Source organism: Girardinichthys multiradiatus, chromosome 21 (assembly GCF_021462225.1).
Source record: "Girardinichthys multiradiatus isolate DD_20200921_A chromosome 21, DD_fGirMul_XY1, whole genome shotgun sequence".
Taxonomy (NCBI): domain Eukaryota; kingdom Metazoa; phylum Chordata; class Actinopteri; order Cyprinodontiformes; family Goodeidae; genus Girardinichthys; species Girardinichthys multiradiatus.
In genome coordinates, this window is record NC_061813.1 from 22668928 (window position 1) to 22692127 (window position 23200).

A 23200-nucleotide genomic window follows, 5' to 3' on the forward strand; every position below is an offset into this window, starting at 1 on the left:
GGAGAATCTAACCTGAAGCAAAAACCTTAGTTTTATGATGTCACAGCTGCCCTTTAGCTCAGTTTGTCTTCTTTTTGTGTGTAAACAAAGGAACTTTGTTTATGAGGAATTAAAAGCAACAAAGTTATCATTTTTAAGTTCCTTTTTTTAAATAAAACTCGAGTGCTCATTATGTATTAAATTAGAGCAGCTAAAGGTCACAGACAAACACATGTTAGCATTAGGTGCTTTTTTTTGGCTTGTAAGTTGTAAAAAATGTTCAGAAAATTTATTTTCTCAGCACTAGTTGTTCTGGTCCTTTGACCTCATCTAGACATCTGATTTGGATCTTTCGTTGTTTGAGAGCATCTGCCTCAGGCGCTCGATGATCAGATGCTTAAATCCAAAACAGATATATGATATACCTGTTTTAAGCACTTTTATTGAAGCCACACTTCTGCTAACTGTGCATTTTTGATAATTTTAATAAGAAGTTAGAAAATACATTGCACCATATGCGTAATATATCATAATCCAGGCCAGTAACTTCAGGCCAATACAAATGGTCAAACTACTCAAATCCAAAGAGAGTTCAGTTGGTTTAAATAGCATTAAAAAAAATACATATGTGAATATATGTGAGGCAGGTTTTAATGTGGTGGTCACAGCTTAAGGGTCCAGCATGTAACACAAGTCTTTATGGGGAAGAGAGTGTTCGGCCTCCAAAACCACGCTGAATAATTAAGAATGCATGGAATTGTAGTACAGCCGCACAAACTGTTTAATATCCAGATCTCTTATGTTAGGATATTGAGCAGAGGTGAAGAACAGGGTAAAGTATGGATATCTGCAAGAATGGAGCAAACGCTGGGTCCTATCATCAGAAGTCATCACCTCAATGACTGTAAATGTGCTTTTCTGACGTTTAAACAGGTGAAAGTGTCTGAGTTCCTGGCTTGCTTTCTTTCTTGGAGAGAACACTGGTCTGTCGCAGACCAAACGTCTTCTCTCTCTGATAAATTTTCCCGATGCTTGGAGACCTGGCAGAAATAGCCAGACAGGACCAGACCAGACATTTCTTTGAAAAGAGTGGGTGTTGATGCACGCCAGCCAGCCGCTCTGGCTGTTCTTGTGAACAGAGGGGAGCCAGTTTCTTTCTGCTCAGCTTGTCTCTTTTACCTTACTCTCAATTTCTCTGTCGTGACTTTGATTCTTGCTGAGATTTATCATCGCTGTTGTAATGTTTGTGGCTGCTGGATGGTTGAGTTTTATGCTGGTGATTGGTGGTTATTCCTGCACATCTTAGCAACAATTCTTTCCAGTCACCGAATAAATACAAGGTCTGTTCTCTCTTAGGTCTTGATTTGGGCATTCTTCTTTGTGACGTCCCAGCAAAGTGCCCACCCTCCATAAAACTGTACTGCAATAACAAACAATGCCATTGGTGATTTACGACCTTGCCCAGACAGTGATTTCATGCAGATTTCCATAAAGGGGGCCCTCTGACGATGTATCGCAATTGAACTGATATTGTATTACATGCGTATCAAAGTTGCCCCAAAAAACATGATCCACATGGGCATGAGCCACATCTCTTTTACAACTGGGAAGCCTATTAATAGGCTTGTGTTCTTTTGGTGGCTAATGTGTCTCAAGTTAGGGGAATTTGCATCTGTAGAGAGCAGCTGTCCACACATTGAGACAATAAGCAAAAGAGGAAATTAGGAGGGAAAAATTAGACAAAACTCCATCTTTAGAGATTTCTGATCAATCTGCAAACCTCAAGCTGTTGGATTCCATTATGCATTTCTTTATTCTTGGTTTTGGCTCATGTTTCATGTCTTGGGGCTGAAAAGACAAAGCCAATGTGACTGATTGCAACTTTGAAAGAAAAGCCTCTTGCTCCTGTTGTGCAGAGCCCAGCACTTGGCTGACTCCGTCAACCCCGGGGGCAGTGAAAGCAGCAAACCTGTTGTCATGCTGTGGCGGTTGGTGGTGCTAAACTAGGCCCTTTGTTTACCGTCTGTTTATTTCTCAGTTCCTGGGATTTGAGTGACTGAGCGGGGCAGTGACAGCTGGTTATCAGGAAGCCGCAAATGCCAGGGATCTCAGCCAGGAGTGCCAGGTCCAAAGAGGCCCCGTGTCCACAGCTATGCCTGTCCAATGCAGACCAGGATTCCCAAATGAGTTAGGATTGTCAAATGCTATTAATGTATGTTGGCAGAGGGCTTGATGAGGCCAACATTGTTGTGGTCTTTGAGGTTAATCGAGTTATTAAGCCAGTTGAGCCATCTAGGGGTCTTTAAGGTTGTGTAGCCCTACACATCCAGGGACCTACAACATTTTCTCCATTAATGTTGCAAATATTGTTTGGTTTCACCAAAATAAGAGAAAACCCCTTATACAGTGTTTTCCAAAAGTAATATATCCCTTCTACCCCATAAATTTTTATGTAAATAAAATGTATTGAAATTTATTTTATTCATAGAGATAAATCTCACTGAGACATTGGTCTTATGTCCAAGAGTGACCTGTTATAAACAGGCATACGAGACAACAATCATTTCAGTAAAGTTCTGGTTGCATGTATAGGGTTGTTGTCCTGCTTTATGGTGACCCTCTGGGGTGGAGATTTCCCTTCCATATTGTCTTCCAGGATTCATTTGTATTAAGATAAACCCATCTTCCTACCAACACTAAACAGCTTTCATGTCCCTGCAAAAGGAAAGCATCCTACGGCATGATGCTGCCACCACCATGTTTTATGGTGGTGGTGGCAATGGGGATTGTGTGTTGAGAGTTAGGCGATAGTTTTCAGCAACACATAGCATCCATGCATTCACTTTAAACATGTAGCCTCAAATCAAAAAGTGTATGTATGTATATTTCTATATCCCCCCTTCTCATACCTACCAGAAAGAGGAAGAAAACAACTAGAGTGCCCAGGTCCCTCTGCAGATATGCACCTACAGTACATTGTTTAGACCAATTTTGTCCTCCACTGACAGTCCATTAAGCCAACAGATAAAAGAAAAGGTTTAAAGGCTTTGGAGAACATTTTAGCTGTAGTCTCATCTTAACAGAGTACCATCCTTCCATATTTCTATACCTGCTTCTTCCATACAGGGTTGCGGAGGGAGCTGGTGCCTATCTCCAGCAGTCTACGGGCGAGAGGCAGGGTACACCCTGGACAGGTCGCCAGTCCATCGCAGCTGACCAGAGCACCTTCTTGCTATATCTCCTTAAATGGCTTGTACCAAACTATGAACAGGATTTCTTATGGCTTTCTTATTTTCACTTTTCAATAAAAGCCTAAAATACGGAGAAAGCAAATAATTGTTGTCCTATTAAGAGATTTCTATATTTTAATTTAACCTTTATTTAACTGGGCAGGACATACATTATTAAGAACAATTTCGTATGTACAGCTGTGGCCTGACAAAAGGTATTGCCTCTTGAGAGAAAAGGGAATAAGCAGCTATAAAAGTGTTTGGTGCATAACCTAACCTAAAAAGGTACACAAATACATAGTAGGTCATGAGCAACTGGTTGCACACGATTTTATTTTGGGGTATCAGATTAAAGTGGCTTGAAAACACACAATGCTACAGATAAATTTAGGTTCCCTTTTTCTTACACTGCACAATCGTGCACTACTTTGTGTTTGTCTATCAAATAAAATTGCAATTATTTGCATTTAAGTGTGTGGCCATAAAGTGACAACATTTGAATAAATAGAAGAGGTATATAAAGTTTAACAGGGCATTGAAATTTGATAAACAGTGAGTTTCATTGGTAATTCAAATAAAGATAAATCTCATAACATGAATAATCTGAGTTAAGTTCCTTGTGTCCAGTCTGTTCTCTTAGAGAAGCCCAAAACCTGGCATTTATGTTGATGACTGAGGAGTTTTTACCCTTTCATGTATTTTGCAAATTAAAGCTCTGCATTTCATTGATCCTCCAAAGTATTCCTTTAGAGAAAAAGCTGCATCTTAGCCTGGACCAAAACTAATTGGCTGAACAAACTCAGCAACACTTATGTAACCTCTCCCCACAGTTCACAACCACTCTGAAACTGCAGTGTTTAAGTTATGAGATTTTGAGTGGCAACACTCAGCCCAAAGTTGAACCGATGCTCGCCGTTTACCCAACCACCACTCCACCTGCATCTGCGGTCAAACACACACACACACACACACACACACACACACACACACACACACACAGACACACGCACACACATGCCCTACTATTTACTGGGCTCAATGCACCATTCCATCTAAAGGTAAGTGGCAAAGATTTATGTAGGTTTATAGTGAGCTGAGGCCATCCCACAACACAGAGAATTTGTGTGTAGGCGTCCTCATTCATTACTTCTCCAGCTAATTCACGAGCTATGAGCCATGAGGTCCCTGAGGATTTATATCCGCAATCTCCTTGGACCTCTCTGTTTGGACTGGGTCAGCATGTGTGTGTATATTAGTAACGTTGGCCCTCTCTGCTGTTAATTGAGCCTCCGTTCTCAAGTCAGGTCTTGGTCCAGGGCCAGGACCCCCTACCAAATGGCAGGTTAGGGAGCCTCTTTAATAAACCGGAGTTCATTGGTTATTAAAGCAGCCAGGTGTCCCAACCTGGTTTGTTTTTGCTTAGTAGATCATAAGCAGTATTTTCCATATTTTTGCTTAAATACTAAATAAACTCCAGCTCTGGTTCTAAGGTGGACTTTTTTGTTTCCTTTAAAGGATTGGAACTCCTGCTGCTGTTTATTATCATAAAACGGTATTGAATTAATTTCCTCTGAATGTGTTCGAGTGTGGGTCCAAACACCAAAAGATCTAAAGAGTTTTTTTCCTAACCTATATCCCATTGCATCCTTTAGTTTCAGCTAATGCATTGTGTGATTGCTTGGTCTGGAACATTTTCATCTAGTCGCACAGTGATCTGAAAATGTAATTCCCCTGCCCCCCACTGATTATTTACATTTTCTTGTCACTCTTAATGTTTTAGATCATCAATTCATTATCAAAAACGTATCTTAAAAATGAAAATACATTTGTTTCCATGGAATTTCTCCTTATTTTGCATGGCATGGTCTACAGCAATGTTCCCCAACCATTAGTAACCAATGTCCTGCTAGTTTAGTGCTGCCACACACCTGACTTAAATGAGGGGGGGATTAAGAGGCCTCTGCTGGACTGGGTGGCATGCTGAGGAGGTACTGCAATCATTTGAAACTGGTATGCTGGGGCAGAGACGTGTCTAAAACATGGGGAACTGAGGACCAGGGTGAAGACCCACTGGTTTAAATTACCAATAAAATGCCAATACATTTCTACATAAGCCTTTCTTAAGCAGATTACAATGAATCATTAAGTCTTTCAGAGGGAAATACCATTAGTCCAACTGTTGTCAATCATCCATCAACAGGAGTCCTCTCAACAGCTAACACCTGAGTACCTTGTTTACAAAGAGCAGCAGAAGATAGGTTAAGGAGAGAACAGCAGACAACAAACACAATAAAATACTTCATAAAGAAAAGTAAACACATTTGGAAAATTGGAAAATTCTAACTCTATATAAGACCCAGTCCATTTAGCATACCTAAAAGCCAGAAATCTGGATAAACATTGTTCCAAAAATGGAATAAATAAAAGGGCTTTGTGTGTTATCAGGATGCCTCTCGGGCACCATTATTGGAGGTCTTCCTTCCAGGTATTTCCCACTAGAAGGAGTCCATGGGGAATACCCAGAAGTAGCTGGAGGGACTAAAGGTGCATTCCCGTTGTACACAGAAGTCTGATTGTCAAACTGTAAATAATAAATCATTGTTATCAAATACCAATATCTGACAATATAGGAAGATATTTTTAATATCAATAAATTTGTTGGTGACCGAATCTTCAAGATAATTATTAAGAGCAATTTCTTTCTTGAGCTAATGGAAATTGGATGGTTGTGGCCTTGCTTTTAGGCAGTGATTCATCCAACCACAGATCACAGATCCAGATGCAGTTAGATTCAAAATGTCTTAGGATTTTCAAACCAGCAGCTTTGTACTTCATATATACTCGTTCCAGATATGTCTGAAAAAAAGTGAAAACTTCTATATTTTACACTAATAATATTATAATATATATATATATATATATATATATACTGCTCAAAAAAATAAAGGGAACACTTAAACAACACAATATAACTCCAAGTAAATCAAACTTCTGTGAAATCAAACTGTCTACTTAGGAAGCAACACTGATTGACAATTAATTTCACAGCTGTTGTGCAAATAGAATAGACAACAGGGGGAAATCTTTGGCGATTAGCAAGACACGCTCAATAAAGGAGTGGTTCTGCAGGTGGGGACCACAGACCACTTCTCAGTACCTATGCTTTCTGGCTGATGTTTTGGTCACTTTTGAATGTTGGTGGTGTTTTCACACTCGTGGTAGCATGAGACGGACTCTACAACCCACACAAGTGGCTCAGGTAGTGCAGCTCATCCAGGATGGCACATCAATGCGAGATGTGGCAAGAAGGTTTGCTGTGTCTGTCAGCGTAGTGTCCAGAGCCTGGAGGCGCTACCAGGAGACAGGCCAGTACACCAGGAGACGTGTAGGAGGACATAGGAGGGCAACAACCCAGCAGCAGGACCGCTACATCCGCCTTTGTGCAAGGAGGAACAGGAGGAGCACTGCCAGAGCCCTGCAAAATGACCTCCAGCAGGCCACAAATGTGCATGTTTCTGCACAAACGGTTAGTAACCGACTCCATGAGGATGGTATGAGGGCCCGACGTCCACAAATGGGGGTTGTGCTCACAGCCCAACACCGTGCAGGACGCTTGGCATTTGCCAGAGAACACCAGGATTGGCAAATTCGCCACTGGTGCTCTGTGCTCTTCACAGATGAAAGCAGGTTCACACTGAGCACATGTGACAGACGTGACAGAGTCTGGAGACACCGTGGAGAGCGATCTGCTGCCTGCAACATCCTTCAGCATGACCAGATTGGCAGTGGGTCAGTAATGGTGTGGGGCGGCATTTCTTTGGAGGGCTGCATGGTCCTCCATGTGCTCGCCAGAGGTAGCTTGACTGCCATTAGGTACCGAGATGAGATCCTCAGACCCCTTGTGAGACCATATGCTGGTGTGGTTGGCCCTGGGTTCCTCCTAATGCAGGACAATGCTAGACCTCATGTGGCTGGAGTGTGTCAGCAGTTCCTACAAGATGAAGACATTGAAGCTATGGACTGGCCCGCCTGTTCCCCAAACCTGAATCTGATTGAGCACATCTGGGACATCATGTCTCGCTCCATCCACCAACCTCACTTTGCACCACAGACTGTCCAGGAGTTGGAGGTCTGGGAGGAGACCTGGGAGGAGATCCCTCAGGAGACCATCCACCGTCTCATCAGGAGCATGCCCAGGCGTTGTAGGGAGGTCATACAGGCACATGGAGGCCACACACAATACTGAGCCTCATTTTGACTTGTTTTAAGGACATTACATCAAAGTTGGATCAGCCTGTAGTGTGTTTTTCCACTTTAATTTGGTGTGTGACTCCAAATCCAGGCCTCCAATGGTTAATAAATTTGATTTCCATTGATGATTTTTGTGTGATTTTGTTGTCAGCACATTCAGCTTTGTACAGAACACAGTATTCAATGAGAATATTTCATTCATTCAGATCTAGGATGTGTTATTTGAGTGTTCCCTTTATTTTTTTGAGCAGTGTATATATATATATATATATATATATATATATATATATATATATATATATATAGATATATACAGTATATTATAATAATAATATAATATGTTTAATTTTGGGCAGTAGATGAGCAATGGAAGAAAAGGCTATGATGCATGTGCTTGGAGAAAATAACTCTTTTCTACTTGCAGACTTTGTAAGCTCAAAGCCGAATCTTAAAAGAAAGCATGTTGTATGAGCTTTAAAGAGCACCAAAGCCAGGAAGCACACTTTGTCCTTTAAAGAGACAAACCATAACCTGTATTACACCATATTTTTTCTCCTTTATGATCTTCTTATGTCTGGCTTGGGTTCTCTCGACTAGCTCAGTAGGAATGTTAATGCCCTGTTCCAATTGGCTGAAATGATTTCTTCGCTCTGCCACTGGCTGGACTGTGGACACAGAGGGGATGGAGGGGAAGCTGGGAACAGGATAAAATATTCTATATCCTGGGTGACTCTGCTGTTCTTGGGGATTACAAAGGGTTTTACTGGCAGATGAAGGAGAGTAAAGTGGTAAGTGACATTTCTGGTCTGGGCATATAGCAATCAGTAGCATGAAGCCATGCCAAGTCTAACGGAACCTGGCCAGAAAATGCTAAAAAGGTTTGGAGGAGAATAAACAAACTTAGTGCTGGTTTGTGGAGCGGGAGGGTTTTGGGAAAGGAGAGGGAGGGGAGTCCAGGGGGACAGATCTGTTAACCATCAGTGGCTGCGTTTCATCCCGCCGCCCGTCTCCAAAAACTTTCAAGGGAGGCTTTGTGTACCTGCTCTGCAGACAGGAGCTGGGAAATTGGGGAACAGGAAACATAGGCATCCCCCCTTTCCCATTTTCCCCACACCTCCCCCAGTTCTATTCCCTGTGCCCCCAGCTGCCCTGCAACACATACCCGACTTTCACCAAACATGAGGCCGTCTTTCTGTCATCACCAAATGCTAAACCCTTCCACTGATCATTTGTAGTTCTGTAAAAGAAGACACGGTGCAAAATTTCACACCAAACACACGTCCAGGTAAAGATGAAAACAGGATGTCCCTCTACTTTTAACTGTAAAGGATACATGGGTCGCTTCATGACCTTAAATATACTGAAAAGTATTCATTGAACAGAGATGTGACTATTTGCTCAGAATAATTGTTAGTTCTGAATAAAGTTAAGGTAAAGTTGTTTGAAGCCCGGGTCCATAATTCATGGTTCATCATCTAAGCCACCAACCAAGAGGAATGGAGCTCTGACAAGAGTTCTCTATGGTAATTAGTCTATGTCGTCCATGAGCTGCTCAAGAGTGCTCAGCTGCCCAGCCTATGCCACTTCACCTCGACCCATTCCTTAAAGGATTATTAACAATGACAAAAAGCTGTTAGGCCAATTACAAGTACACTGTAAAGGTGAAAATGGAAATGATGCAGAGGTCAACAGGCAAAGTTCAAAAAGATCAGCCGATTTCACCAGAAAACATCAAATAGGAATAGTCATGAAGTATTAGTCAAATGGTGGGAACCAAAAAGAATAAGTACTAAAATTAGTAATTTGTAACTGCACAGTTCCTTCCAGGGTTATGAGTGTTCTAATATCTAAACATACCTCTTTAAATTAATTCTAACTCAAATGTTTTAAGTCCTCATCTGAACTGGTGAGTTTGGTAGAACATGACAAAGTGTGGGGGAAAGGGAGCACAGCAGTTAAAGTACTATGTAAACAATTCTGTAGAATAAAATGTAAGACCAGCAGTCTCAAATAGAAATTTCACTTTTATAGCTTCTGCTATTCTTAACTTGTTCTTGTAACAGATGTTTTATGCCAAACGTGTTTTGATCTTGTTTTCTTCTATCTCTCCCCCCTTCCCTTCTGTAGCTCTGATTTTCTTAGTGAGTGGTGTTGTTTCTGAGAAGCATCAGCTCACAGAGCAAGATGATCAGTAGGACTCTCCAGCACTGCCAGATTGTAACCTCTTGATTGCATTGGTCAAGTTTCCTAGTATTTATTTCTCTGTTTCCTTGAACCCCAGATTTGAAAACATGGAAGTTAAAAGTTACTTTGAGCAGCTTTCAGAATTTCAAGTTCTTTCCATGATCTGCAGCAAACCAATGATACTTATCTGGAAATCCTACCTTTATCCACAAGAGTTACTAAAGAATTCAACTCCAGAACTCTAAACAGAGTGATAATTTTAGCTAATACTAACAGTATTAGGGGCAAAGAATTACATTTGGTTTTACTACATGCACCTTTTATGTGGAGTGAGATTTAAATGGTAGCACTTTTCCAGTGAAGAAACTCTCGTTCTTGAACCAGTTCGGTTCGCATGCCTTCAAACGTGGTGTTTTGTTGAGAACCAGTTTCCATCAGTTTCAGGACCCAATCATGAGTTATCAACCATGGGCATTACACAGCATGGTAGCGAGACAATGGAGCTTGCTGAGCTGCAGGCATTGTTCCTTTTAATGCAAGAGAGCATCCATAAACTACAGTTAATACGGAAAAGGAGATGGTGACTCCGTGCAAGAACAATGGTATGTGCAATGTTTTCATTTGCACATGTTCAACATCCGTGGGTGTAAGAGAAATGAGTAGTTATACAATGCGTGTTTAGTGTGTTTTTGGTACGTTCTTCATCTTCACCACATTACTTGTTGCTTTTATTGTCAGCAGCTTCGACCCGCCCACAGGTGACATTACAGTTCGTGCAGAATAACATTCGTGTTCGAAATCACATTCAGGAACAAGCTCTGAACCACGTAGGAGGAAAAGCGGGATAGGTGGAGTGAGAAAAAGGGAAAAAGCTTGAGTTTCACTCCAGTGGTGTGAGTGTTGTCAACCTCGGCCAAGGAACCTCCTCAAAACTTTATTTGGGTTTAAGAGTTTTTTTAGAGTCAAATATCTTTGAAATGTAATGGTGTTTGCTGTCAACCTGGGTGTCTCAATGAATAAATAATGAAACTCCTGATTAAAAGCTGGCACCAAAGACCCAACAGAGAAGACGTGGTATGAGAAGATTTGCTTTTACTTATCCCTTAACAACTGCAAGGGCAAAAAGTGATTTTAAGTATCAAAAATATATATATGTTGAACTTTCCTGACATGGAAAACCATATTGAAACCTTTACTGGTGAAGAATGGTTGAGTATTAGTCAACTGTTTATTGTTTAGGCATTGCCAAATAAGTTGCATGTCAGGATTATGCAAATACTGTAAGTATTTGAAACATGTCAGCAAGGTATGCAAAATGTTATAAATCCCATTGAAGAAAAGGGGAAAAACCCAAACAGCATCAGTGAATTTGTCTTTTATAATGTAGAATATTTGGGCCAAAACGTGACTCTTGTCTTGAATATCCTCAAATCCAAATGTTATGTATATAATGTCTTTAAACCTAATGAAGGGCTATTATTAAGTTAAATAATTATTAAAAAATTTATTTGTATCTATGTTTGTATCTATTTATTCCAACAGTTAAATCTAAATGAGTTGAATTGCAGGTTTTGGGCAGCACTAATATAGTACTAAGGTGACACGGATCATAAAGGCTGCATTGTGAATGCTGACTTGTCTCCCAGTATGCTAAATTAAAAAATGGATGTAACCTAACACGGGATGGTAGTGGCGATAAGATCTGGAGTCAACCTGTGTCCCTGCAGGCCCTACTCTACCTTGGTGCAGCAGAAGGCAAGGCAACACATTACTGACAAGAGGTGTTCAGAGGAAAGTGAACATCCCCAGGATCAGCATATATATGTTTTTTTTTTTTTAAGTATAAAATCCTTTCCGACAGTCACCTTTCAAAGCCTAAGGCAGGGTTTGTCTGGTGCAGCTGGAAGAGGACGGTGTGAGCTGACAGTAGTTGCTGACAGTGAAACGCATGTTTACATATTGGCTCATGTATGACTATGTTTTGTGTGTAATCATAGATTGTTGAAGTCCCTGTAAATAGCTGTCAGCAAGTTTGTTGCTTATGCATTATGACTATGCTTGTTGGTTCACATGAGTTTGTTGCAGCAGAGACACAACGCAGCACCATGACAACGTTGGAGCTGTCTGATCCTTTCTGTCTAATTGTCTGTGACCTCGTAACTGGAGACGCACTCTGAAGGCAGGAGGAGGGCCTTTCACACGGCAATCACTTCTGCATTTGTCCGCCATGCAACTGCTGAATGCCACAGCCAGAAAAAAGAAAGGTGTCTGTTTTTGTTCCTAAGAGTGCATGCATATGCAGATGGGATTACCTTTATAATTTACAACTCACTCAGGAGAATGTAACTTCTTAATAAGTGCCAGCATATTTAGGCTGGTATTTGGGCAAAAACTGTTAATTATTCATAAAAAAAGCAGAAATGGCAGCATATTTTAAAAAAAATAAGAAAATTACAGATGAAAATAGAAAAACTCTAACAAAAGGACAAAACTTTTCTGTTATCTAGGATACTTAGGATAGTTTATAAGGTTCCTATCAAAAATGAATAATAAGTACATATTTATTCCTGTCGTTGACACTTTCCAAAACAAAGGTTTTGCTGCTATATTTGGACAATCTTTTTTTTCTTTCATTTTAATTTCAAAGTAAGTAGGGCCAGCAGCTTTTCACTCAAAAACAGCACAGCATTCATTCAATACAGCAAGTTTTTTGTTTAATACAGTTCTCATTGTTGTTTCTGAGAATGAACATTTTCTAAACCAACAAAATAGAAAATGTTCAAGTATGAAAAGTGTACACCTCTTTAAAGCAAACATCTGAGACCCTTTTTTGACCTAAAATACTTCAAATCAGAATAGGTGGTTTTATTGAAATATTACACGATTAGTTTATCATGGGCAGGTAAAATAAAAAATGGCCCTTGCTCACATTCAACTTGCCGATTTTGGCTTTTGTTGCAAAAAGTTTGGACACCACTGTTCTAATCATAAAGGACATGGACTGATTTGATGGAAAGGTACAGGTTGCAACCCCTTTGGAAAGTTTCAGGCCTTTAATAATTCACTGAAAGATTAAGAAAATCCTTTTATTTTCCTTTTTATAAATTGAAATGAAATCTTTGGGTTTTAATACAAGGTCGCTTTCTCATCATGTGGAGCATCAGGTCCTGCTTGCTTGACTCCCAGCTGGAACAAGGCAGCCTCTGTACCCCCGTAATTGTGCTGTGCGATGAGGACAAGTCTTGTTTATAAAGTTATCGATTTGAATCCTTCATCAAAGCTGCCACCAGCATTCGGAAGATGGTAAATACACTGTTCTACTCTAGCTAGTCTTTAAGTGGATTTACCTAAATATGGGTGACTTTTTCTCTGAATGCACCCATTTAAAGGCAGGCAGACAGCATTAGTGCAGATAAACATGTTTGCTAAGTAGTACTGTTTAAGGAGCAAATCTTCCTTTGTGAGGTTTCTGTGAATTAGACAGAAGACAAACTTGGCTTGGCATAAGATGTGTGAGTAAAAAATCCATGGGAGGACTCATGATTTTTTAACTCAAGAGATTTTCTTTAGAAATGCTTTACAAACTGGAGACTTTTTCACAACTTATCTGGTAAAATTTGACAGAAATAAACTTTGAGAAACAATGTTGTAGCAACTTAGGTTGTGCTTTTTCAATTTAGTTTTATGCCATAGAAATGAGGAAAAATGGAAGCCTGGATGGAGTTCTGATTATCTACTGAGAGAAACTGGTAAATATAGTCTTGGACAGTGTAAGCTGTCACGGTTTTAGAAATTCTTAGCAATCCTCAAAAGGTCACTTTCTTCAATTTTAATGAACCATTTATGTTCACTTAATCTGCACATTCTTATGTTAGCGGCTTTTTCTATGGTTTGGGTTTCTGCTCTATGTCTGAACAGACAAATTCTTTCAAACAGAAGAAAAAGTTTTTAATTTTGACCTTTTCATCTAACCATTTGTTAAAATCTTAGGACTGATGGAGGGTGTAGTTTTTTTTTTTTTTTACAATGAATTTTTGTTAGGATGTAAGGCAAAACTGATTAAAACAAGGTTAGCACATTACCAAATTGACACGCTTTGCACAAACAAAGCAATACCTGATGTTTTGGGGAGCATTTGTATCTTTTAAACGAAAAAAAAACGTACTATGTATTGTCTTTGATTACATTTTTATTTTCTTGCAGTTCAGTTATACTTTATTCTTTATTTTATGAATTAGTACCTTGAGGTTTTTAGGTAGTAAGACTAAAACAGATCCAGCACTATATTGTTAATTATGGTGCTGAAAAAAAGATCCCTGCCAATCACTGCACAGGTGTCCAAAGGTGTTAACAAAGTTACTGGTATACAGAAGGTGGTCATTCAATTAAAGCTAAGTTATTAAATTTGACTATTTTGGTTTTAATCTGAGGAATATGCAAAGTAGAGGTAAAAAAGGGTAAAAAGGAACTCCCTCACAGGCTGCACTCTTCTAGAAAATATCATTTTCTCCAGTCATAAACAAACCAGATGAATCACTATTAACATCACAGCCATTCCAGCCTTTTTATTTTTCTACTAACGGATGAAGTTCTTACTCTGCAGCTCTTTCTAAATGTGCCATTGCCAATATGTGACTTTTTTTTTCACGTTTTATGACAATATTAGTCAGTCATTCAGAGCACTTCATTTTAAGTACAAAGTGATGGTGAAAGTAGTTTACAACATGGAGGCTATATGGAGGCTTCCATTCCAGGGGAATGCACTCTCTTCCATCTCTGCACCACCCATCTGTCTGCAGAGATCGGCCTGTCCAAACGCCTCTGTTGTGTTCCTCCATAAAGGAGCGTTAGTAATGGCCCCTGTCGCACACAAAGGTATTTAGGCCTAAAGCGTCTTTCCCTCTCATCCCGATGCTGCTGGCAGCTGGACCAGCAGAATAATTAGATTTTGTACTTTATCCTGGAAAAGAGCCTTTCTTCACAAGCCACATTTGTTGCTTGGCTTCTCCTCAGCTCCCCAGCCCCCTGAAAGACTTTACATGACATTAACACATTTCAGAGAGCATTATGGCTCGAAAAGAGATTTGTCTAGACAAAGACGGGGTTTATTTGTAGTTAGAGCTTCATTTCCTGCCTGTTCTTTCTGCTGCACTCTTTCCCTTGCACCTTTTTGCCCCCCTCCTTCCTCCGTGACTCCTGCCGGGTGCACAATGCTTGGCGTCCTGACAGGTAAGAGGATTTCTATTAGTTTACCTCAGAATGGGCCCAGTAGAAACGTGATTAATGAAAGCAATTAGTCTTTGTCATGTCTTCAGTGCACTCCCGCTAAATCACTGGACTGATCCTCCACTGACACTAAGAGCAAATTACATCACCCGGATCCTCCACTCGTTGCCTCTTTATGAGCTCCCCACGTCTCAATGAAGAGAGTGACTGAATGGGACCCAGCTGATACCCAAGCCTCAGTTCTATACCCCTTTCATGTTCATCCTGCAAACATGTAATGTTTCTAATGATTTTTATGACAAAACTTTAAAATTTAGGATCCTAACTGAAAATCTATTGCTACTATATAACAAGGGAGATATTAGATATCCTGATAAATGTTCTAGGAATGTGTGTCATGGATTGACGGATAATATTCAGGAGAAGGGTGTAAGTGTTTCTTAATGAACAGTAAACTGATCAGAGGCCTGTGTCTGCCTCCCTTGGTTATAGCAAAGACGATCCAGAGCATCACATTTGTCTACAAGTGATATAAAGTTTAAAATGACCGCAAAATACTTGTTTTGAACTGTTAGATGTTGAGGTCTGTGTTATGGTTGTCTGTCTCGGAGCTTAAACACCTCTCAGCCTGAAAAAATAAAGGTCAGACCGGATAAAACAGAATTCACTAAGCCATAGATAGTGTTTTGCTAGCTGCAGGCATGGTGGACCTCAGCCAACAGTAATCACTGCACACTAAGAGAGAAACAGTCCCCCACCCTGCTCCTTCTCTGCTGCATGCAGCTTCCTCCTCTCATAGATCTTCAGAGTGATATATTTACATCTTCGTCTCTTGTGCTCCCACCCATCTGCCGCACTCTTCCTCTTAAGCTGTTTCACTTCGTCTTAGAACCTGAAGCCTTTTAAATTTCTGCTGAGGATTTAAATCATATGAAAAATGTTAAAAACAAAGATTTTAGCTTTAAAAGCAGGTAAACATTTGCCACAGATTCAACAGCTGTGAACAAATATTTGCCCCCTTAACATTAAAGTTATTAATATTTTAGATTTCTTTTTTTTTATTACATTTAAATGTTTCTGATAATTCAACAAATGTTATTATCAGACAAAGAAATCCTGATTAAATATAAAATACCCTGTTCTGGTAATAATTTCATTCAATAGAAGAAATAAATCCATCCAAACCAATTTAACCAAATAGTTATCCAAAAGAAGGAAGCTGGTTGTGCTACCCTTGACGGCAACAGCTGGCATCTGGCTATGAGTGTTGTACACAATTGTAGTGGAAATTTGACACTTTACAAAATTGTTTAAATTCAGCCACACTGGAAAGTTTTCAAGGATCAGTGCCTGTTTAAGGTCATGCCAAAGCATTGCAAATGAATTTAAGACCATACTTTGAGTAGGCCACTTTTCTCACCCATTTAGAGACTGCCTGCTGGTGTGCTTTGGATTATAGCTGCATAAACCAATCATACTCAAGTTTAAGGTCAAAAAATCATGGCTGGATATTCTCTAGAAAGAAATTTATGCTTCTGTCATTTACAGCAAGTTGTCGAGCAAAGCAGCTCTAGACCATCACGCCACTACCACACTGTTCAGATTTAATCCAAAATGTATTTGTTAGGATGTAAGTAATTTCTTTACATCGGGACATGATGTTTTGCTTTTTTAGATCTTTTAGCCTACTTCATTTTGTCAGACTGGTTCTGTTTAAGAGATTTCTTAATTATACAAGTCTAGTGGTATTTAGGCCAGGGTGTTGCCAATGAAATTCAACTAAATTCAACTGTTCATTTATGATTTAACAAGGATGTACAGTTACTTTTTTACAAAGGATTGCTTTACCTTTAGAATCAGAATCAACTGTATTGGCCAAGATTGTGTGGTTTCATGTGCTCACAGCTAACAGAGGTTTATAATTAAATGTCTGTACTTTGAACTACTTTTTGTATGAAGTCAGGTTATCTTTGTCTGAAAATTAAATTACTTTGATGCTTATAAAGATTTATGGGTGTCAAAAAGTCAAAAGCATAGGACATTTGTTTGCTGTTTGCTTTGGCACTAAATTTGCTGTTTTAGAAAAGCATTGTAGTTTAAATCAAACTAGATCTTTTCCCAGCGTCAACCATGTCCAACAGTTTCCCCATCTGCAACTAACTTTCCCTTCATTGTACCAGTACTCTAAGACTGCTCTTTATTTCAGCATTAACTCAATGTTTCTTACTATTTCCATTCACCATTGTTTATTACAGTTAGAATAATGTTATCTGTATAAGCATTGATATTTGATACTGTTACACAGATTTGAGGTTAAATTTAGATTACATAACTGCTAAATTTAGTAACAGTTTTAAAATAAACTTTCTTATTGCACAGAATATTATTCTGGAGCTGTTATAAGCTGGTTGGTTATTTATTGTTTCTGCTCAGGTAGCTAGCCTGCAGTCCGCTGCTTTACAGCTATGATTCTTGTAGATATACGATAAGGCTATAGTTTTAAAGCAGCGTTAACCTAATGGAGTGATGGTTCGCACTCCTCTGTCTAATCCCTCCAGCACTCTCTCTGTAGGAATGATGTGATGGAAAGTTTTAACAATTTAGAGCCATAACTTTTTTTATCATCGTTAACCAACCTTTATCTGTTAGGCTTCCGGCAAGTTTGGTAAGTAGAACATTATGACATGGTTAGACATGTACTGAGGAGTCTTTTTTTCCAATGAAAACACAAGAACAGGGTGCAGTGATTACAAACTAATCAAAATTAAGCAAAAGTTATGCTGCTAATTAGCAGTCTGGGGTTACTACAAATAAAACCTGCTCTTCGTAGCCACACTATTTCACAATTTTCCATGTCTTTTTCACAGAATCATTGTTTTGACTTGGCTTTGAATTCTGATCTATTGTTTGGATTTCAGTGACTGAAACTATTGAAAATATTTACCACTGTTTAGTCTTAGTTGCTTTGATTGCTTATCATTCATAATGCATATAATTCATGTTACTGAAATGTGTTTGTTGGCATTCTGACTGACTCTGAGACATTTGATTTATGATGCCATCGTTATAGTATTTTTTACTTATTTGTACAACATATTTCTCAATAAATGGCATAAAACTGTTTCATCTGGACAAACACTAAAAGTGCTTGGCTTGTGTGTGGCCTTTGGAAACGTGTACTCAGGATGATAGGGCGTGCATATTTTGGTGTGATCCTATTTCTTCATTTCCTGCACTGGCTGGGAACCAGGTTGCAGCACAGGCTTCAGCTAAACCAGACCTTTCTCCGCTGCCATTCTTCCTCTTCTTCTCTTGCTCTGTCATCAGATAGATACCTATTTGGCAGATATGTTACTATTGGAAATAAGATGAACCAAGGAACTTGGCATCCATCCTGTAAAAAAAGCAAAAGCTAATCATGTAGCAGTATACTGTTTTACTAATACTAATGTGTCTATGTGTGCGTTGGTGTGCGATCATATTGAATGTTTGCATCTGTGGCAGTCTGCTGATATGCCAGGGCTTGTAAGCATCTTTCTCCTTTCTGTGAAGCTTAAAGTGGAGAACGCCTTGTCAAGCTGTCATGCTTCAGGACACTAATATCCCAGTCCCCACACCCATCCCTCTTTCCATCAGTCAGAAATGGGAAAAGAAAATTGCTCCACATACACAAGCTTTTCTCTCCTCAGCTGCCAGCTTCACTCTTTTTCACCATCGTTGTCTAACGTTTTGCTGTCATTGATCCAGAAACTAATTGTTTACAGCTCTGTCTGGTTCCAACACTTTGTTATTTTTTCCAGGCTTCAAAAGAGTGTAACAACAATAGACTTGTGACTGCAGGGAATGCTTAGGGTAGCCAAGAAAATATTACTTATCACATCTCTCCATCACTAGAATATCTTGGAACCTTTAACTGGGTGAGAGATGATGTTCTGAGAGGAAGCAGACTTGTGGTTTTGCAGGCAGCTTGTTCTATGCCTAAGGGTATATTTTGGGTAGTGAATGACTCTCCAATAGGAGCTCAGGTAATGAATTGGGTGTGTATGGTGTCAAAGATGAAAATGGTGCCGTGTCTGCGCTATTTTAACAGCGATGATGTGGTTTTTATAATTGAGGCTGTCCTAATGCATCGGATGATCACTCATTGTTGCTGGGCTAACCACAGACATTAAGAATAGATAAGATCACACAAGATTTAGGGATTAAGAGTTAACATTCATGTAACATTGATATTTCATAAAAGAAAGCTGATATCCAAATATTAAACTATTAAAGGTCCTTCTCAAAAAATTAGCATATTGTGATAAAGTTCATTATTTTCCATAATGTCATGATGAAAATTTAACATTCATATATTTTAGATTCATTGCACACTAACTGAAATATTTCAGGTCTTTTATTGTCTTAATACGGATGATTTTGGCATACAGCTCATGAAAACCCAAAATTCCTATCTCACAAAATTAGCATATTTCATCTGACCAATAAAAGAAAAGTGTTTTTAATACAAAAAACGTCAACCTTCAAATAATCATGTACAGTTATGCACTCAATACTTGGTCGGGAATCCTTTTGCAGAAATGACTGCTTCAATGCGGCGTGGCATGGAGGCAATCAGCCTGTGGCACTGCTGAGGTCTTATGGAGGCCCAGGATGCTTCGATAGCGGCCTTTAGCTCATCCAGAGTGTTGGGTCTTGAGTCTCTCAACGTTTTCTTCACAATATCCCACAGATTCTCTATGGGGTTCAGGTCAGGAGAGTTGGCAGGCCAATTGAGCACAGTGATACCATGGTCAGTAAACCATTTACCAGTGGTTTTGGCACTGTGAGCAGGTGCCAGGTCATGCTGAAAAATTAAATCTTCATCTCCATAAAGCTTTTCAGCAGATGGAAGCATGAAGTGCTCCAAAATCTCCTGATAGCTAGCTGCATTGACCCTGCCCTTGATAAAACACAGTGGACCAACACCAGCAGCTGACACGGCACCCCAGACCATCACTGACTGTGGGTACTTGACACTGGACTTCTGGCATTTTGGCATTTCCTTCTCCCCAGTCTTCCTCCAGACTCTGGCACCTTGATTTCCGAATGACATGCAGAATTTGGTTTCATCCGAAAAAAGTACTTTGGACCACTGAGCAACAGTCCAGTGCTGCTTCTCTGTAGCCCAGGTCAGGCGCTTCTGCCGCTGTTTCTGGTTCAAAAGTGGCTTGACCTGGGGAATGCGGCACCTGTAGCCCATTTCCTGCACACGCCTGTGCACGGTGGCTCTGGATGTTTCTACTCCAGACTCAGTCCACTGCTTCCGCAGGTCCCCCAAGGTCTGGAATCGGCCCTTCTCCACAATCTTCCTCAGGGTCCGGTCACCTCTTCTCGTTGTGCAGCGTTTTCGGCCACACTTTTTCCTTCCCACAGACTTCCCACTGAGGTGCCTTGATACAGCACTCTGGGAACAGCCTATTCGTTCAGAAATTTCTTTCTGTGTCTTACCCTCTTGCTTGAGGGTGTCAATAGTGGCCTTCTGGACAGCAGTCAGGTCGGCAGTCTTACCCATGATTGGGGTTTTGAGTGATGAACCAGGCTGGGAGTTTTAAAGGCCTCAGGAATCTTTTGCAGGTGTTTAAAGTTAACTCGTTGATTCAGATGATTAGGTTCATAGCTCGTTTAGAGACCCTTTTAATGATATGCTAATTTTGTGAGATAGGAATTTTGGGTTTTCATGAGCTGTATGCCAAAATCATCTGTATTAAGACAATAAAAGACCTGAAATATTTCAGTTAGTGTGCAATGAATCTAAAATATATGAATGTTAAATTTTCATCATGACATTATGGAAAATAATGAACTTTATCACAATATGCTAATTTTTTGAGAAGGACCTGTACGTCTAGTCTTGGCAGAACACAATAACGTATTTGTTCAGCTAAGAAAAGGGGAATATAGTATTAATTTAGTATTTATCAATAAACAATCAGTAACAACATTTAAAAACACATATTTGTCATGTAGGGCTACAGTTGGTAGCACTGTTGTCTTGCAGCAAGAAGGTCCTGGGTTTGACTCCCGGCCGGGGGTCTTTCTGTATGGAGTTTGCATGTTCTCCCCTTGCATGCATGGGTACTTTGGCTTCCTCCCACCGTCTAAAAACATGACTGTTAGGTAAACTGGTCTCTCTACATTGCCCTTAGGTGTGAATGAGTTTGTCCTGTGTCTGTCTGTGTTGCCCTGTGATGGACTGGCGACCTGTCCAGGGTGTACTCCGCCTCCCGCCCATAGACTGCTGGAGATAGGCACCAGCTTCTCCGCGTTCAAAATGACTGACTGACTGACATTTGTCATATATGCCATGTATTTTAAACACATGAAGACATAATATTAATATAAAAGTTCACATAATCAACCTATACATTCTTATATCCAGATGTGTTATGCTTAGGATTACTGTATATGACCATGAACAGTTTGGCCCAAATAATTCATACCCCTGGCAGATTTAGATGTCAAAGAAGGTTTATTCAACCAAAACATTTTTCTCTAGTAGGAAATGAAAGAGGCATCTCTTAAAAGATATTAAGACAGTGTTAAAAAAGCCAAAAAATTATTTTCACAAAAACTGCATATGAAAAATTATTTATACTTCTCTAAATAAGCCTACAAACCACTTTGATGACCAGCTTTTTCATGTTTTCACTTATATATGGTTTATCTTCAGTCATGAGCTCCAAATATTGACATTTTGACCTCTCCTAAACATTTAACTCTAAAGCTATTTGGCAAACCTTTCATTTCTGTGCCTAACCTTCCACTTGCAGTAACAGCAATACAAACTGGGCCTGACTTTAAGGTCGTTTTGTATATTTTTGGGCATTCCTCGACACAAACTACATATAAACTGTAAATTGTCAAATGTTAAACTAACCAGCGTGCAAACACAATTTAAATCAGGTTTTGCAACCGGTAGATACATTGTCAAATAAAATTAGCTTGCTCTTAGTAATAATTAGGTTCCAGATTTAGTTCAGCAGTGGGTTTTTTTTCCACTGTCAGGACCTGGGTTGTGTTTGTGTTTTTGTGCATGCTGCATGTGTTCAGTGTTTCAGATGGTGCTGGAGTTCTCAGGTGTGCTGGGTGACTGGTGTGACTTATTCTACCGATTACTTGGAGGAGTACTTAAGCAGGAGACCGCCAGCACTTCGACGCCAGAGTGTTTTGCCTTCAGTGGTAACAAGCTCAGCCAACACAAAGTCTATGTTTTGTTCTTTGTTCCCAAGTAACTTTGTTTATGCTCCTTTGCAGATTGAAACCCTGAACTAGTGATGTCAAAATGAGGCTTTTTGAAGCATAGAATCATTTTTGAACCATTGTGTCATAAAGTGGTTCACTACCCGAAGCTTCATTCAATTCCCTTGGGTGACATCTACTGGCAGTAGTAATTGTTGCACCAAATGAAGCCCTCCGAATGTGAAGCACATCCTGTGTAAATAATAGCACTTATGTATATATGCGTGTTGTACATGTGTTTTGAGTAATTGTTGTGATTATGAATCTGAGAATATTATTGAATTTTTAATATTAATATATTAATATTTTATCAAATAATATTTCGGTCTGTTAAGAGTTGTCCTGTGAATACCAGCCCAGTAAGGCGATGGTATTAGGACAAAATAGAAAGGTGTGAGATGATATTATTGAACAGCATAAACTATGCACACACATGGAATGAATTCACACAATTTCTTAAAATACAAGAATTTATTAACAAAAATAAGTCAACTCAAAGTCAAACATATTTCAATCAACAAACTCTTTACTATGCCAAAACAATCCAACTAAACTACCAAGCAGAGTTAAAGAATAGGGAAAATTAATGGGCTATATACAATATAAACAAGTTGATTAAAGATGATTGGAAATTATGACCAAAAGAGTGAAGCAACATTACCATGCAATGTTTATGTTTGAGAACCAAGGATTATCTTGAAGAATCTGGAAATGAAGTTAAGTTAGTCTTGGAATTAACTTAGGCAATAATCAGCAAACATTTAGACAACCATTCACAATGCAAGATCAGATAAAATATTATTTTAATAAAATAATGTTTTAAATAATGATCTGCTGAATAAAACCAACCTCCTGGATGACTAATTCTCAACGGCGTCTAATTAACTGCCTGTATTTATTGAAATAATATTTGAAGAAATATTATTAAGGGAGTATTTTGGAAAAGAGCCAAAACTTTCTGGAGAAATGGGGCTTAATGGTGTTTACTTAGTTATCAAATCTAATAAATTATGTTCTGGGACTATTATTCACGAGCTTGAAAACTAACA